Source organism: Lynx rufus, unplaced genomic scaffold, assembly GCF_022079265.1.
Source record: "Lynx rufus isolate CCGP_SWC_20201006 ecotype Redwood Valley unplaced genomic scaffold, mLynRuf1.p SCAF_3, whole genome shotgun sequence".
Lineage (NCBI taxonomy): Eukaryota > Metazoa > Chordata > Mammalia > Carnivora > Felidae > Lynx > Lynx rufus.
Window position 1 is genome coordinate 88,881,305 of NW_025814845.1, and position 14,618 is coordinate 88,895,922.

At 41.8% G+C, this 14,618-nt stretch overlaps 1 protein-coding gene and 1 long non-coding RNA gene across 2 annotated transcripts in view; both read left to right on the forward strand.

Annotated features, from left to right (window-relative positions):
* MCUB (mitochondrial calcium uniporter dominant negative subunit beta) overlaps positions 1 to 14,618 on the forward strand; it is a 92,203-nt gene that overhangs the window by 290 nt on the left and 77,295 nt on the right.
* LOC124520246 (uncharacterized) overlaps positions 20 to 14,618 on the forward strand; it is a 28,616-nt gene continuing 14,017 nt past the window's right edge. Inside the window, exon 1 of the long non-coding RNA XR_006964288.1 lies at positions 20 to 513. This is a non-coding gene — a long non-coding RNA (uncharacterized LOC124520246). The remainder of the gene's footprint in view (positions 514 to 14,618) is intronic.

The following is a 14,618-nucleotide window of genomic DNA, read 5'->3' on the forward strand; positions in this document are numbered from 1 at the left end:
CCCGGCTCCGGAGGGGTGGGGGCGGGGGGAGGGCGGCTGGAAAAGTTTGCGTAGCGCAACTTGGGCGGCTGCGAAAGCCGAGCGGCCGGCCGGCAAGTTCTCTGCGTGTGGCTGGCCCTCCGGCTCCGCGCGCGGGCGGACCGCGGCAGGTGGGCTCCCGGGCCGCAGACGTGGGTCCCAGGCGCCGAGGGAAGGCGAGGCCCGGGCGGCGAGGAGGCGCATCACCTCGGCCACTGGGCGGCGGCCCGGGGAGCAGCAAAATCTCCCCGGGAGGCGGTTTCTTCGTGGCCACCGCGCGCTCAGGAGTTTTCAGCCACTTTGCCGCCGGCTCGGTGGTCGGTGCAGAGAGGAGCTACAGAAAAACGGTCGAGCAGAGGGGCTGCCGCCCGGGGGTGCACTGTCGTAGGAAAGTGAAATTTCCAGCCTGAAAACCGCCAGCCCCTCCCTTCTAAAAAGAGGGAAGAAAAACTCGCGTTTTGTTCCGACACGCGGGTGAATCATGAGTGTGTGTCGGTGAGTAACAGCTGGCTTGACACAGTTGTATTGTGGCCAGTGTGGAACCGTAGCTTGGAGCAGAGGGAGGGGAGTGGATGCGCCCTGGAAAAGCCAGGGGGAAATGCTGCGCGTAACTCGGATGGGGATGGAGCCTGACACGAGCCCTAACTGAGCCTGATGAGGAAAGAACCCATTAGCAAGAGCCTTCCAGGTGTGTGTGATTTGGGAGCGCGTCTCTGAGTTTTCTCTCCTCTTCTCCCCTTTAGATTACTTTCAGATTGTTAGAAAAATAACGTTTTAGCTGCGCAGTTTGAAAGAAAAGCAGAAAAGAAGCCATGCCATTATCTTGTCACTTTCACTTCCTGTTTTTTTTTTTTTTCCTCCAAGTATTTCAAGGCTTCAGAGTTTTGAATGCTGGAGGAAATATTTAAATATTTTAAATTTCCTTTCTTGAGTGTTTGAAAGAGAATGGGGAAAGGGCATTTTATTACTAACGCCTAGGAAAAGGGGCAAACTCCTTAAAATGTAAAATGGTAGACTTCACAAATTGGAGGGAAGGTTTTCCACGTTTGAAATTGTACTTTATTTTTTTTAATTATTTTTTTTAACGTTTATTTCTTTTTGAGACATAGACAGAGCATGAACAGGGGAGGGGCAGAGAGAGAGGGAGACACAGAATCAGAAGCAGGCTCCAGGCTCCGAGCCATCAGCCCAGAGCCCGACGCGGGGCTCGAACTCACGACCATGAATGAGATCGTGACCTGAGCTGAAGCCGGACGCTTAACCGACTGAGCCACCCAGGCGCCCCGAAATTGTACTTTATTAAAAAATGCTACACTTTACAGTCAAAGATAATACCATACAGTGAAACAACCCAAGGAACCCCCTTTGCTGTACCACCATTTGTTATTTTTTTAAGTGTATTTTTGAGGGGGAGAGGGGGAGAGAGCCCCAGGCAGGCTCTACACTGTCAGTGCAGAGCTGGGCATGGGGCTGGAAGGAGCTGGAGTCAACGCTTAACTGACTGAGCCACCCAGGTGCCCTTTACCATCATTTAAACAAAAGATTAATTTAGTTTTCTATTAAACCCGTTTAATAGTAAGTGGAATTTTTACGGAGCCCAAGACTGGCTGTGCTTTCTCAAATGATCAGCTCTAAGCCCTCTTCTCTATATTTCCCACCTGATGCTGTTCCCACCTGGTGCTGAAGCATGCCCCAGCAGGAATGTGGATGCCCTTTAAAAGAAAATGATACAGCGGGGCTTATGAGGCTTAATCATAGGGAGACAGTGTTTAGTACTTTGTCTCTAGGTAATCATCCCAAGAAACCTTATATTTGGTTTCTAACTGGTTTTAAGTCTTGCCAGTCCATGCTATTAAGTCAATTTACTGAACTTTAGAAATGGAAATGCTTCCATTTTACTTGTTTGATAAAAGACCCCTTGAAAGAAGAGTTTACTTCTGTATATGCCTCTTTGAAATCGTACCATAAAGAAACTGACAGAAATATCCTGGCCACTTAGTTTTTTAGCTAGGACTACTAAACCATTTTCTGCAAATCAAATTAACTGGCTCTAGGGACATTTTTCATTCTAAAGTCTCACTGGTTTGTGGTCGCCCCATTTGATATGAAAAGTCCTGTGGCTAAAGACAAGTATTTTATATATTTTTGCCAGAAACATTCAGACCTCTGGAGTCTATGCAAACAACAGGAAAAAAACAACAAAAGTGATATTTGCAACCCGATAGCTCATAAAATCCTAGGTTGCAAGGACTTGTCATTATAATAGTATTTCAGGTTAGCTTTCCCAGTTATATTTGGCCTTTTCTAAAAGTATGAGTGTGTTTTAGAGGAGGATTTAGTAAGTTTGGAAAATACACATTTTTCATCCTGTCTGCCAGTATTTTGTGGGTGGAAAAAAGTTTGTCAGCATAGGTATGTTTAGTATACCAGGATTGTTTAAGAATGCACTCGGTCTGAAGCGAAAGAGTGCCAGAGTGTGTTGTCTTTAGCCAAGGCATGCTCTGGTGTCCATGGTCACGTTCCCGTGTCAGCATCTCTGCTTGTCAGTAGCATTCTGCCTGAGTGGTTGTCAGGGCAATCCATGGCTCCTGCTGGCCTTTCTGTTCTCCAGGAGGCAGCTTTGAGTGGTTATAGCACCTGGTGAGTTATCTCTAAACAGAAAGCCCTTACCTAATTGTGCCTTTCTTAATTTGGGTTTTCTGCTGCTTAGTTTGAGAAGTCCCCTGGTAAGATTTCAGAACCCCCACTACAGCATTTGAGTCCCTACCATAAACTGTGTTTAAAACTAAAAAAAAAAAAAAAAAAAAAATCAAGTGTACTACTTTCAGAGTATACTTTTTTTTCTTAACATCTAGAAGCAAAGCGACACATGTTTAAATCCCACCACCAAATGTTCATTGAGAAATTGTTTCCACCTTTTGAATTTAAGTCATTCTCATTTGATACTTTTCCTCCCATTCTGCCTCTTGTGTTTGTAATTACTGCAATGTATTCTGTAATACTGGTTTCAGAGCTCTCTCCCGAGGAGAACGCTTGGTTATATGTTGGAGATTGTACTTACACTATAGCAGATACTGGGGTAAAGTCATTCTAGACCAGTTTGTTAAATATTAAACATTACCATCTTCCCAGCACTCAGGTATTAGTGCTCAGTTTTTTTGTTTTTTGTTTTTTGTTTTTTTTTTTTAGATTTTGCTCTTTATTGCAGTTTAACAATGAGTGTTATGGCAAACTCTAAGCTAGAAAATCATTCTATATCTTAGCAGACAAGTATATGTTGAATGAGGTCTTTGTGAAGCGTTGGTAGAAAACCTGAGGCAAATACTGGTTGATCTAATAGCTGTGTGAGCTAAATGTGTTTAGGTGCTAGCAGAGAGATGAGCAGCTAATTTAGTTGGCGCTAGGCAGTTGGAACATCTGAGTGCCCACCTGGCCTTGCCACCCGTGAGCTCCCTGAACTTAGCCAAGTCATTCGGTCTGTTTGGGCCTGTTGTATTCCCTTTTCGAAACAAGAAGATTTATCTAATTGGTCCCCAAAGCTCTTGCCATCTTTAAAGTTGCCATTTGTAATTTTACCAGGGGATATAAATATAGTGTTGAATAAAATATTGTCAGTGTCAGAATGGTTGTCTTAATGGTTGAACAGTCCTCTTTTATGCTCTTAGGCAGTCAGTAAAATGGCAGTTTTACCTAGTGATTGTAATAACTGTTTTCCCTTTAAGAAGGAATTGAAATTGATTTGACGGGGTAGGCATGTCAGAATAGATTAAGTCTCGCTCTGATACTTTGTTCTGTCATTACCAGTGTTTTCATCTGTGAAATATTGCTTATTCAAGAGTATCTAGCATTAGAACCATTTTATAATAGACATCTTGAGCTAACCTACAGGCTATAAGCCAATAGTTAATAAACAGAACAGCATAATCTTAGCCATATTCTGTAAGTATCTTCTTTTTTTAATTCCTGTTTCATTTACCACAGTATTTTTTTTTTTTTTTAAACAAATATCAGCTCTCTGTTCTCAGAGCTGTATGTTCACTGCATGGTATGGGATCCCTCATCCAAATGTGTTTACTGAATTTTCCACATTAGCATACCTTTTTTTAATTAAAAATAAATTTTCGGGGGCGCCTGGGTGGCGCAGTCGGTTAAGCGTCCGACTTCAGCCAGGTCACGATCTCGCGGTCCGGGAGTTCGAGCCCCGCGTCAGGCTCTGGGCTGATGGCTCAGAGCCTGGAGCCTGTTTCCGATTCTGTGTCTCCCTCTCTCTCTGCCCCTCCCCCGTTCATGCTCTGTCTCTCTCTGTCCCAAAAATAAATAAACATTGAAAAAAAAATTAAAAAAAAAATAAATTTTCGTTAAGAATATTTAAGAGAGACAGAGCATGAGTGGGGGAGGGGCAGAGAGTGAGGGAGACACAGAATCCGAAGGAGGCTCCAGGCTCTGGAGCTGTCAGCACAGAGCCTGATTTGGGGCTTGAACCCAGGAAGCTGGAGATCATGACCTGAGCTGAAGTAGGATGTGTAAGCAATTGAGCCACCCAGGTGCCCCCGCATTAGCATACCTTTGAAGAAACAGCCCTGTGAAACATGGTAGTCAGTTGAAAGGTGCCCTTTAAGAGGACCCATGGAAGAAGTTGCGGTCTGGTAGTAGCATTAGAGTTGTTGGTTTCTCCTGCGCAGATGCGGGAGTTTTTTGTACCAGCAGTGAAATGACTGTAGCCAGTGCTGTTCTCCCTGTGCGCTGGCTGCCAGCAAGCATAGGGTCAGATTTTCAACCTACCTTCTAACAAATGTGAAATGATAAGCATTTTACGTATTTACCACACTCATGGTTTCATGTTCTCTACCTTCGTTTTTTTCCTACATTCACATCCTCACCAATTTTTTCTGAAATTATCTTTAATTGTTTAAATGCTTATTTTTCAGAGACAGAGATAGAGCATGAGTGGGGGAGGGGCAGAGAGAGCGGGAGACACAGAATCGGAAACAGGCTCCAGGCTCTGAGCTGTCAGCACAGAGCCCGACGCGGGGCTCGAACTCACGAACCGTGAGATCATGACCTGAGCCAGAGTCAGACGCTTAACTGACTGAGCCACCCAGGCGCCCCTGAAATGATCTTTTAATGGGAAAACGTGAAAATACGTTTTTAAGAAATTTAAAAAATCAGCTCTTGGTGTTTGAACAAATATATTCTAAGTAGTTAATTGTGGAAGTGTGGCAAACCAGTTTCTGGTTCACATGGTCTCTGCTATGTGCTTCACCCCGAGAAAGTGCTCACTAAATATTGATTGTACTGAATAGAGTTGCTGTAAGAATCAAATTCTTTGATGCTGTGATTCTCTCTTCTTGAGATGTAGTTGACATGTATGGTTCTCTCTTAAATGTGGTACTGAAATTGTTTTGCTGTCCTCTCACCTTTTTCTTCTTAGTGCCTTCACCTGGCCTGAATCTTACCTCCTTGCTACCTTCACTGTCCTCACCTGACTTCAGATATAGTTTGGGTCAACTAGCAATACTTACCAAATCTCTTATTCTGATAGTTTCCTATTTTGTTAACTCATAAATGGTATTACTTGATTGCACATGATTTTTACTTTAGACACAGGTTCATTAATAAAGGAAACAGCCCTGCAGTCCAGGCTTTCGGCAGCTCTTTGGGGGATAATTAGATTTCTGTCTAGGATTCACAATATTGGTGAGAAATGCTGTATGAAATCACCATAAACAAAGTCTAATGAAGAGAATTTCTCTGAGTAGATGTGAGGGCAAGAAATAGGGAGCCATGAAAAGAGAGACAAGAGACGGAACCGGAGTTGAAACGTCTGTAGCCTGTGAGCGGAAACAAAAAGTGACATGAAACATTAAACCTCTTATCAAGAAACGGAAACAGGTAGGTGCACAAAGCTTTATTGTGGCAAACTTTAGGGTGGAAAAAAAGTCTTCCTGAAGGATCATCCTGGAAGTATGTGTTCTCTCTGAGGGTCTTTTGGTATTTACTGGGTTGAGACGGTGTGGTTTGCAGAACTGCTGTGGGCACAAGTGGTGATGAACTCTCAATTATTTTGTTGTAGGAAGGCCTTTTTTTTTTAATAATTTTTTTTTTTAAGTTTAATTTTTTGAGAGAGGGATAGAGGGAGAGTGCACCCATGTACAAGCGAGCAAGCAGGGGAGGGGCAGAGAGAGAGGGAGCGAGAGAATCCCAAGCAGCTGTCAGTGCAAAGCCAGACACGGGCCTCGATCTCGACCATGAGATCACAACCTGAGTGGAAATCAAGAGTCGGGAGCTCAACCCACTGAGCCATCCAGGTGCCCCGGGAGTGCTTTTATAATGAATGCTCAAATCGCATTTCTGAGGCCTAGGGATGAGTTAGATTATTTTTAACCTCTGAGGCCTAACAGTAAATAACAAATGTCCTGAACCTGGTTGGAAGAAGGAAGAAGTTATTCTTTTTGACAAATTCTTGTTCTTTTCCTGATTCTGTGTGTGTGGGTGTGTGTGTGTGGGTATGGGTGTTCATATGTGTGGACTGTCTCTTGTTAAATATTTTGTTTTTGGTATTAATTTCCCCAGTGAGCTAAGTGGGATATTTGAAGAGAGGATTTTGAAAGGTGTTTGATGAATACCTGCTCTTTCCACCAGTAATGCAGCTGGAATACAGGTGTACATTTTTATTACCTGAGAGTTGACAGTAATGTGACCGTAAACCTGAAAAAACATTTTAGAAAATGTCTGCAAACAGATCAACATAGCATTGGCTGTCTGAGCTCTTGCTGGAGGATGTTTGTGGTAACATTTTATGGTCTGATAACTTATTTCTGCAAGTCTGCTTTGGGAATGTTTCAGATAATATGTAATAAAGCAATTTCCACTTTCCAGGGGAAAGTATGGTTTCTTTTGACCTTGTAAATACCCTTTTATGGGTTTGTTATTAGTGAAACCAAGGTAAGCAAGCTTTAAAACATAAGCTGCAGTTGATTGGGAAATCCTGTGGCCTCATCCCATCAGTCCCACTTTCTGCTCCATGCCTCCCATTGTCGGTATCTGTGCTGCTCCCTAGGCAGCTTTATTCCCCGCCCCCCAAATCACCCTTCTTCACTCTCCTGATTCTATACTTCCTCCAAGGCTGAGTTCCAGTACCCGCCCACCCACTCCCTGGAGCCCCTTTTTGATGAGGTGCACAGGTCTCTGCCAGCAGAATTAACTCCACGTTCTTTTTTCTCTTCCGCAGCACTTAATGCATCCCATGTGTTATAGGTGTGCTTGAATGGTTTTCTCTCCTGCATTCTCTCAGGACCTTGAGGTCAGAGCTATTTCTCCTCACCTCTGATGGCCTCTGCCCTGAATAATATGTGCTTGTTGGGTAGAGGGATGAGTGGACGGATAACTAAATATTACATAGAGTTTCTTAATGGTATGCTTTCTTTATGCCTAACCTTCTCCGTTTCTTCTTCACTTCATCTAGCTGGGAACACCTAAAGCATTCTTACCTACTCTTCGGGATGTGAGCCTTGAATAATTGAAGGTTTCTAAAAAGTTAATCAAAATGTTATTTATCATATTTTTCTATTAAAAGAAAGCAGTAATCCTAAATAATATTTTGGTTAGTTTTTTCCCTCAGATATGCTTTCAAATCAGGATTTTTAAAGGACATTATTAACATAATCTAATGAAACATAAATTATGTAAGGACAGACAGCCTGGTGTGTAAGGGTGTGTATTTTGTTGGCTGGTTTTTGTTTTTCTTTTTGTTTTTTAATTGAGGTATAAGACATACAACATTATATCCATTTCAGGTTTATAACATAGTGATTCAATATTTGTATATATTGTAAATATGTATTGTATATGTATATTGTATGTGTGTCAAGACATAGTTTCAGAAGTTTTTTTCTTATGAGAACTTTTTTTTTTTTTAATTTTTTTTTTCAACGTTTTTTATTTATTTTTGGGACAGAGAGAGACAGAGCATGAACGGGGGAGGGGCAGAGAGAGAGGGAGACACAGAATTGGAAACAGGCTCCAGGCTCCGAGCCATCAGCCCAGAGCCTGACGCGGGGCTCGAACTCACGGACCGCGAGATCGTGTCTTATGAGAACTTTTAAGGTTTACTCTGGTAGCAGCTTTCAAGTATGCAATACAGTGTTATTACCTATAGTCACCATGCTGTGTATTACGTCCCCATGACATTTTTTTAACTGGGAGTTTGTACCTTTTGACCATCTTCACCCATTTCACCCGTCCCCCACCTCTGGCATCCACCCATCTGCTCTGTATCTGTGAGCTTGTTTTTTTTCCTTTCTTCCTTTTTCTTTTTTAGATTCCACATATAGGTAAGGGGCACCTGGGTGGCTCAGTCAGTTAAGCATCCAACTTCGGCTCAGATCATGATCTCACAGTTCGTGAGTTTGAGCCCCCCATTGGGCTCTGTGCTGACAGCTCAGAGCCTGGAGCCTTTTCAGATTCTCTCTGTCCTTCCCCCACCCCTCCACCCGCTTGCACTCTGTCTCTATCTCTTCCAAAAATAAACATTTAAAAAAGTTTAGATTCCACATATAGGTAAGATCATCTGGCATTTGTCTTTCTCTGACTTGTTTCACGTAGCATAATATCCTCAAGGTCTATCCATTTTTTTTTTTTTTTAATGTTTATTTTTGAAAGAGAGACACACAGAGCACAAGCGAGGAGGGGCAGAGAGAGAGGGAGACACAGAATCCAAAGCAGAATCCAGGCTCTGAGCTCTTGGCACAGAGCCTGATGTGGGGCTCGAACTCACAAACTGAGATTGTGACCTGAGCTGAAGTCAGATGCTTAACCGACTGAGCCACCCAGGCGCCCCCCCCAAGGCCTATCCATGTTATTGCAAATGGCAAGATTTCATTCTTTTTTTATGGCTGGATAATATTCCATTGTGTATTTATACCACATTTTCTTTATCCATTCATCCATCTATTGATGGACACTTAGGTTGTTTCCATATCTTGGCTGTTATAAATAATGCTGCCATGGACATGGGGGTACATATCTTTTCAAGTAGTGGTTTTTATTTCCTCTGCTAAGTACCCAGAAGTGGAACTGCTGAATCATATGGTAGCCCTGTTTTTAATTTTTTAAAGGAGCTTTTCTGTACTCCCACCAGCAGTGCACAAGAGTTCTCTTTTCTTCACCACCTTGTCAACACTTACCATTTCTTTTTTGATAATGGTCTTGGCTGTTTTTAAAGTGTGGTGTTGATTTAGGAGGATTGTTTATATGTGGGGAAGGTAGCACTTGTCTGCATAGACCAGGGCTTTCCTAAATGGGATTCTCCCAGTATTAGATCATACTGGTTTTAGACTTGGAAAGTGAGGTTTTGTGATTGCCAAAATTATTAGTGTTAGTACTAAAGGCTTTATTGTTAAAACTTAAATAATTTAGAATATTTAAAATCAATGGGTGGTGTCTGGGTGGCTCAGTCAGTTGACCATCTGACTTCAGCTCAGGTCATGATCTCATGGTTCATGAGTTGGAGCCCCGTGTCGGGCTCTGTGCTGACAGCTCCGAGCCTGGAGCTTGTTGTGGATTCAGTGTCTCCCTCTCTCCCTGCCCCTCCCCTGCTTGTGCTCTGTCTCTCTCTCTCAAAGATAAATAAACATTAAAAAATTTTTTTTAAAAATTGATGATACAGATGTTTATTTGTAAGATATAGCTCCTGGGCAAAATATAAGATTAACCTTTTGGAAAATAACCCCCAAAGAAAAGAATACATTTTTTGATGTTAGGAAGCCTGCAGGTCCTTTCCTGTAACCATCTTTTTACTACCATTCCAGACGTGGGGCATACTGTACTTTGGAGCATGGAGTTGCAATAAGATGACCATCACTTGGTCTTTCAGAGCTTAGGGTCTGGTTAAAGGGAGGTACCATATGTTTTATATCTTTGGGCATATGTATATATGTTTGTATTTCTTATTCTGCCAGTGCAGGTGGTTATAGTATTGCTAAATGAATAAGGAATAAGAAGATAGCTGCCATTGTCTTCATGAGAAAAGATGTTGGTCTATACCACATGCTGATCATGTGATCTTTTTTTTTTTTAAGTTTTTATTTATTTTGAGAGAGAGAGAGAGCGAGCGAGCGTGCAGTGGGGGGAGGCACAGAGAGGAAGAGAGAGAGAGAATCCCAAGCAGGCTCTGCACCGTCAGTGGAGAGCTGGACACGGGGCTCAAACCTATGAACTGCGAGATCATGACCTAACCCGAAATCAAGAGTCAGATGCTTAACCGACTGAGCCACCCAGGTTCCCTGATCATTTTCTATTAAGGTCCAGGTAGTGAACATTTTAGGCTTTGCATCCTGGAGTCTGTGTCACAACTAACTCAACTCTGGCATTGTAATGTGAAAGCAGTTACAGACAATACATAAATGAATAGTGTGACTGTTTTCCAATAAACTTTATTTTTAAAAATGGCAGTAGGCCACATTTGGCCCAGAAGTTATAGTTTGCCAACCCCCGGCCTGTAGACTGTATACCAGGATTTTGTCAGTAGTAAAGAGCTGCTGTTCCAGAAGAGGAATCTGGATCTGGCAATCCAGTGTGTGTATAGTGGGATGAGGTGAGTGAGTACATGACCAAAGACCCATCGTGAACTCATGGTTAGTGTACATGAAGCTGGAATAACAGGAACTAGAACAATGGGAAGAACGAAAGGAAGGATTGTGAAGATGCATAGCTATTTCTGTAGATTTCGGTCAGAGCTGATCACGAGGCCCCAGTGTCTGGCGGGAACGAGAGAAGGAAGTGCATGGGAAGGCTGGGACTAAGATAATGAGTTGCTGTCTGAAGGCAGGGGAACAATCCAGGTTCTGTGGTGAGTTCTCATTCTGTAGGAGAAGTGACTTGATGGATAAAGTAGTGAAGACTTGTGTAAGGAATGTTCAAGGAACAGTATATTGACACAGGCATTTATTCCAGTGGATTTATTTCTCTGGTGAATTATCATTAAACCCTGGGTACCATTTGCCTTTAATCTGAATCTAGCATTAGAGCTTACAGTCAGTGTACATGTACTGTTTTTCCTTCCTTTTCCTTTCCTAAACCATTTTCTAAGTGAATTTTCTGTTCTCTTTATTGATTGGGATGAGCTGTGAAGTTCAACTTTTGCTGAAACAAAAGACCCAACAATAATTAAACATTTTTTTAAGCCAGTTTTTTCTTTCTAGGAAATGGTTCTGAGGTGAATTTTTTAGGTCTGTGCTAACTCTGATCCACACAATCATTCAGGGACCCTGATCTGACCATTTTCTCTGTCATCGTCAAGATGTAGCTTCCAGGGTCAAAGGACCTTAGGTGGGTTTTGTTTGTTTGTTTGTTTGTTTGTTTTTTTAATACTTGCAAGGTGTTAGTGGGCTAGGATTATTAATGTCACATAACACTCGTGCTCGTGTTCCACTCTTTCGTTGGATATGTCACGTGGCCACATTTAGCTACAAGGGGGTTGAGAGATGTGGTCCTGGCAGGGAGCCACATTCCAGCTAAAACTTGATAACTGTGGAAGAAGAGAGATGGATTTTGGTGGACATTTAGCTGTTTCTGCTGCCGTTCCCTTGGCCAGAAACAAAGTTTTGCTTTTTGTGGGCACTGAATTTCTGAGGCTCTCTTGAACTATGTTTATATGTGTTCCTCAACAATAGATATTTACAGGGAAACTTTTATTTCTTTCTGGAAAACTTAAAAAGGAAATGGTGGAAAGGCAGCATTTTTAATTTGGACTAGAACAGGAACATTTGACACCTTGTTGGGTTAATTATTAGCTGCCCTCTGGGCTGCAGCTTAATAGAAAATGGTGTAGTCTCACTTATACACTGTAAGCTAAGGAAGGGAAATTTCTAATGGTTCAGCTAGAAGCTAAAGCCAGAATTCAAGTTTATGCAATGACACTTGATAAGGAGGAGAAAAAATGTACACTTGGGAGAAGATGTTGACAGTATGGTTTTAGGGAAGGACTTCCTTGAGAAGAATTGTGATGGTTAATATCCTATATATCTAGTATAGGAATTTAATTGCATTGTTTCTGTTAGAAATATGGTCTAAAAAAGGGAGATCTTAATTGGATACTTAGGATTGTTGAAAGATGCTGTGTTTTAGAGTGAAATATATTTTAGTACATAATATACTATTGAGATTAATCCACTGTAGTTCAGGGTATGTTCAGAAAGAGATTTATTAATATGACTTTGTGTAATGTCTCCTCACCACATTATTTACTCAGTCTCCTCTTTTTGGCTTATATGCTGGCTTTTTAACTTTAATTTGTCAGGCTTGGATATCACTGTTGATCAGTCTTAAATGTATTACTTTTATTGACTTTGAGATATAAGAAATGTTTTTCTTTCCCATTGCTTTTCATGTTCTACAGTGTAATTATCATTTTATATCATGAAATGGTTAGATTACCATACACGTGCACACCTGTGTATGCCTTGAACTTGGATGCTATACTTGTCTATGATACATTAATAAGGCTTTAATGAGACAGTTTGCAGGCCTATTATATATATAATATATATATGTGATATGTGATACATAGTATACAACATGTATTATACAGAAAATACATATAAGTGGAAATACGTAATACTATCATCACTGATCTGAACATATTGTAGTATCCTGAATGGTGCCTGTGCCTAACCTAGCATTGTCACAGCATAAAAGATCATCCCTAGGTCCTGTGGAATTATCTTTTTCTGGAGGCTTCTTATTCCATACTGCAGCAGATTTCTGTGCGCTTGGTAAGCATGTATCATTCCTAGAAGAAAGCAAGTCTTTTTTCCTAATGGGGGTAAAAGTATAGGATGAGTATAGGATTGGACTGACTGAAGGAAAGTAGAACATCCTGATCTCAGCAAGCCGTCGTCCATTACGTTGGATCAGGACTGTCCTACTGCATCCTGCACCAGGATGTTACGTTTTATTTCTGAGGTAGTACCTCAGAAGAGACGCTGACAAGCTGGTGGGGAGGGAGGTACATCCAGAAAGCGATTAAGATATTGGGGATTCATATAGAAGATCATTAAAGGGGCCAGATATTTTTAATCTGGTGAAAAGAAGGCGAAGAAGAAGCAAATATTTGTTTGCAGATATCTAAGAAGGTATCCTGTGGAAGAAAGTCGTTACCCTGTGCTGCTTCAGAGCAAGGAAATCACACCTAAGATTGGGCAGACTACGTATGCAGAGCTCAGCTCAGTTTAAGAAACTATCTGTATATATTCTGGCTATTGACTGCTGGATAGACTGCTCACTAAAACACAGGACTCTTAAGTTAGAAGAACACAGGCAGACAGTAGAGAAGCACTGCAAGAGACTGTTCAGTGAGCACACCAGAACTAGGAAGCAGAGCCCCTTTTCCTCTTCTGGCATCTCCCCAGTGCTGCCTGCTGACAAAACTTTGGTGCCAAGCAGCAAAGGAAAAATACTGGAAGGGCCCAGATCCATTTTCACAGGGAAGTCCAAAAGGGTGAATTTGGAGCTTCCTGGAAGTAAATTGATAACCCTCACAGGTGGGATGGGGCAATACCTGTGCAGTGCTTGGAAGTAACAGCTACTTTCGTGGGCATGGCCAACCTGGTAAGGCCATGGTAGGATGGGAGATGAGGCCAGACCATGGTTGGGGCACTGGTTAAAGAGGTGGTAATTTGGATATAGTGTCTATAGTCTAAATCAGAAATCAAGGAAGGAAGCAACACTTGACTGTTCCAGGAACACAGAGTCCAACCCATAGAGGAACAGATCTGATAGATCCAGAAGAAAGACTTATAAGTACATGAGGAAGTTAGACTAAGCAGGTAGGAAGATAAGGGGTGGATTATTGCGAAGCCAAAAAGTAGGCTTGTGAAGAGTTAGTTGATATCTGGGTCAGGTCAAGGTCAAAATGGGAGGTCAGCTGAGGTGCCCCGTGAGGTTCCTTTTATTGCTAATGTTCTGTGAGGTCCCTTAGGTACACAGTCTTTGATAGCCTTCCCAAAGTCAGAAACTGCTGAAGTCTGGAGACTGATAAATTCAGCTAAAACTTAGTACCTCTTGCTGTCCACTCCTTACTGACTTCTCTATCAAGGAAAACTTTTGGATTGTTTAGAATGTAATGACTATTTAGTTGCGGTGGTTTATGTTTTGGCCTTTTAATATAATATTCTTTCTGTAAAGGTTCGGATTTAGGATGTTTTCTGTGAGGTCATGCCTAGAAGTCACCCAGGACCCAGATGTGCTACTTGAATTGTTGTCCTTTTGACCTTAAGCACAGATCTCCACTAATACGTTACAGCCCATCTTTGCATAAGACATTCGCTTTGTGATGAATCCAGGCAGTTTCCTTCAATTAGTTTATTCCATTTAGTAGGATTGTGCCACGTTTAATCAGTGACGTCTGAATTATGCCAGTGACTAAGCATTGTAATCAACCATCGTTGTTTTGCCTGCAGTTGTATGGAAACATCAAAGTCTAACCTCTTAGAAATGATATTACTTGAACGTACCTTTGGAACTGAATTAGTATGAAATATCTTAATACTGTATTTACAATCATCCTGCTTATTTAAAGACATTATAAAAGGTTTTTCATA